At 33.2% G+C, this 4,279-nt stretch overlaps 1 pseudogene; it reads right to left on the bottom strand.

Annotated features, from left to right (window-relative positions):
• Nucleotides 1–677: 677 nt before the first annotated feature.
• LOC107591319 (mitochondrial glutamate carrier 1-like) overlaps nucleotides 678–4,279 on the bottom strand; it is an 8,635-nt pseudogene continuing 5,033 nt past the window's right edge.

The following is a 4,279-nucleotide window of genomic DNA, read 5'->3' as shown; positions in this document are numbered from 1 at the left end:
TCTGATAAGACCAGGGTAAATACAATTCAATAAAACGCTACACTGAGAAAACCAGCAGTGCTCGATCTGAATCATTTCACAGAACATTTGAACATTAATTAAATAGTTTAATTTATTCATAAATGACTCATTCTGAACATATATATTTTAAAATCTGTAATAATGAAATAGAAAATATCCAAAGTGGCTGAATACAAGATATAATCTTTTAAAAGACTGTAAGGTTTTTTTATGTTTCTTCTGCTCACCAAGGCTACATTTATTTGATCAAAACTACAGTAATAAAAACAGTAATAATATTACAATTTAAAATAATTGTTTTCTATGTGAATATATTTTAAAATGTAATTTATTGCTGTGATCAAAGCTGAATTTTCAGCATCATTCCTCCAGTCTTCAGTGTCACATGATCTTTCAGAAATCATTCTAATATGCTGATTTGCTGCTCAAGAAATATTTATTATTATTATTATCAATGTCAAAATTTTTGTGGAAACCATGATCTTTTTTTTCAGGACTCTTTGATGAATAGAAAGTTCAAAAGAACAGCATTTATTTGAAATCTTTTGTAACATTATAAATGTTTTTACTGTGATTTTTGATCAATTTAATGCATGCTTGCTGAATTAAAAAAAAAAAAACTTACAGGCCCCAAATGTTTGAATGGTAGTGTATGTAGTGCTTCATTTAGTTAACAAATTGTTTTCAGTTATGATATTGTGTTTTCTGATGTACGACACAACTACTCTTTAATTCCGCTGTTATGACTAATTTGTATAATTTAGCAGTAATTAATTGTTGATTTTAGCTTTAGCACGGAACAAAGTGTGGCCTACAAACAACTCAAACCAGCCCTGATCTTCCAATGCAAGGAAACATCGGCTCTGTTCCAAAACCTCACTAGCTTAGGGAACAGAGCTACTGTCATCCTGTACTGATAGCTGGTGCTGCTGCTGATGAAAACTGCTCTTTAATGCTGATCTGAAACATATAACAATTTATCATCTGATTATTATTACTGCAGTCTGAAGATGCAAGCAGCAGTTCCAAGATCAGTGCCAAGATCATCTACAATACAGATTCAGTGTTTTTATCCAGGCAGGAGGCTGAGAACAAATTCCCCGACTCCCAGGAAGTAAACCACCTGTGCGATGCCGAACAGCGGCACGATGACCAGTGGTTTACAGTGGTCTTTATCACTGCAGCACAAACACACACATACAAACCATTAGTCTGCATTCACAAAATTATGTCCCCCTCTTAACCATACTGTAATAATTTGTCATTTGAGATACTTAGGCTGCTGCTATGTACTGTATATGTTTAAAAATAGTCACTGCTTAACTAAACTAAGTGCTAAAATGCGTTTGAGATGCAGTCTCTTTCATTTAGGCTTACTGACATATGACTTATTTGCATTTGTTGTAAAAAATAAAAAATGTATGTCATACAGTGGCACACACCATTATACACATACCAATCATTTGTATTTGTTTTTCATTCTTCAGTTTGTTTTTCATTCTAATCTGTAAATTTGAACATTAATCTTGTATGCAAAACAGATTCAAATGTGATGGCTACTCATGAAATGTTTGGGTGTAAGACTGTAATATACAGGAGCAAACTGCGCCCCCTATCGATTTAATATGGAATGCATTTATCTTCAATTAAATACAGGATCACTCAATAATGTTTGGCATGGTTGACAAACCTACATTTGATGTGAAATTGTAAAAATTCTACTCTATATATAAATGTATATAAACATAATATAATATAAATATTTATACAATATTTGTAAATATATAGAGAAAACAAATATTTAATATATAAAATTATATATATATATGTTTTATATTATACACACACATAGATATAATATATATATATAATTTTATTTTTATTATATCTATCTGTGTGTATAATATAAAAAAAAATATATATATATATAAAAAATATATATATTATTTTAGATTGTAAAATAGTTCAATCAAAATAAAAATGATCTCACTTGATTTTTTTTATGTACTTTTATGCTGGCCATGTGTTGTTGGCTTATCGAGCTAAATAATGCTTGATTTTGTGATGAGTGAAGAAGATTCAAATAAATAAACACATTCACAACATTTCCATATTTTTTATGATTTTTGTGTATAATACCCAATCCTGGCTTGTGGCTCCTTTTAATTTTTTGGTCAATGTGAAATTGTATTTCTTCTTGTTATTTGCACATGCATTACCGTTCAAAAGTTTGGGATCAGTAAGAGTTTTTCTTTAAAGAAATTCATACTTTTCTAATACTAATATCCAGCAAGGATGCATTAAATTAATTAAAAGTGACAGTAAAGACATTTACAATATACTGTATATTTCAAATAAATGCTGTTCCCAAACTTTCCATTCATCAAAGAAATCTGTATCATGTAAAATGTATCATTTGAACCTGCACAACTGTTTTCAACTTTGATAATAATGAGAAATGTTTCTTGAGCAGCAAATCAGCATATTAGACTGATTTCTGAAGGATCATGTGACACTGAAGACTGGAGTAATGATGCTGAAAATTCAGCTTTGCATCACAGGAATAAATTACATTTTAAAATGTATTAAAATAGAAAACAGCTGTTTAAATTGTAATAATATTTCACAACATTACTGTTTTAACTGATCAAACAAATACAGCCTTGGTGAGAATAAGACTCTTTTAAAAAAATATTTTAAAAATGTCCCGACCCCAGTCTTTTGAACAGAGTGCATCTCATTAAATGCACCCATTCATGCATCATAGGCCATCTCACCGTCCACAGGATTGACCGCGATGGCTGCAGTACAGCCTGCAAAACAGCCAGAGAGGAAGGAGATGTAAAATGGAGCTGAACCATCAGCGTTCCTCCTGCCCAAGCTATTCAGGTTAGCAAACAGTGGGAAGTAGATGATGGAAAAGGGCACATCCCTGAGGGAGACAAAGACCGTGAACACACCAGTGTGAGATAAAGGATGGAGAGAAAGCAAATTATGGATAAATGCGTCCCACAGTTTGGGTGACTCTGTTGGACTACCGTAACAGAGTGGCCCCCAGTCCCTTATAGAGACCAGCGATGCCTTTGTCCTTCAGCAGATCTCTGGAGAGTTGGAGGGCCGTGGGAGACTTCAACTGAACAACATTCACTTTGGCTCGGCCTCCTCTGGCGTGCTGGCCAATGAGCTTCCTCTGGGCCTCTGTCAGAGACATGAGATACGGTCAGAATAGCACATTACTCATACTATTTCTGAAGCATATACACTACTGTTCAAAAGTTCAGATTTTTTTTTAAGCAATGAATGATTTTGTTCAGTAAGGATGCATTAAATTGATCAAAAGTGACATTTATAAATGTTACAAAAGATTTCCATTTCAAATAAATCCTGCTCTTTTAAACTTTCCATTCATCAAAGAATCCTGAAAAAAAATCAGCATTGATAATAATAAGAAATCAGCATATTATACTGATTTCTGAAGGATCATGTGACACTGAAGACTGGAGGAATGATGCTGAAAATGCAGCTTTGCGTCACAGGAATATATTTAAGATGCAAAACATGCAACATAAAAGGGTCTTGTTACAATGTACCATAATAAAGTTTCAATATTCAGTTTTTTGCTTTATGCATATGTCTTCACATGCTATTTTTTTTTTATTTTTTTTTTTTAATGCTTGGCAGTAAGCAAGCAGTACAACATCTATGTCTGGAATCAAAATGGTCGTGCATTGCATACAGCACAGAATGTATATGGTGTAGTATATGGTGCAGTGTATGCAGTAAGCAACATTTCATGCTCTCCGAGTCCTGTTATCATCCATATTGTGGTCAAGGTCAATTTGAGTGCATTGCTCTGTTGTGCATGCCACATTTTGCCAAAAGTATTACATCATCCAGTATTCCATGCATACAGACATTTTGTATATTTCACACTGTAGAATAGTATGCATAGCATGATATTATGCACCCCTATCATCAACAAGGCACTATCAGTGGACATGAGACATGTCAGCAAAGACAGGAAGTTCTATCTTTCACCTATTCTTCCAGCATCCTGCAAATGGATCTTTAGCATCTCCATCGGAGTGGTTACAATCACCTGCCAAAATACAAACCGCATACTGACAGAAGTCACCACTACCATTCAAGACATTTCAGTTTAAAAGCAGATATGTGATGATTATTATAAATTTGTCTAAATTGTCCTTTCAAAATGAGGTCAGTAAGATCTGACCTAGAAAAGATCTAAGAAAAAAAA

The sequence above is a fragment of the Sinocyclocheilus grahami genome, unplaced genomic scaffold, assembly GCF_001515645.1.
Source record: "Sinocyclocheilus grahami isolate Dianchi unplaced genomic scaffold, SAMN03320097.WGS_v1.1 scaffold140.1, whole genome shotgun sequence".
Classification (NCBI taxonomy): domain Eukaryota; kingdom Metazoa; phylum Chordata; class Actinopteri; order Cypriniformes; family Cyprinidae; genus Sinocyclocheilus; species Sinocyclocheilus grahami.
The sequence above is the reverse complement of the archived record's forward strand: the minus strand, read 5'-3'. Positions and strand labels throughout refer to the sequence as shown.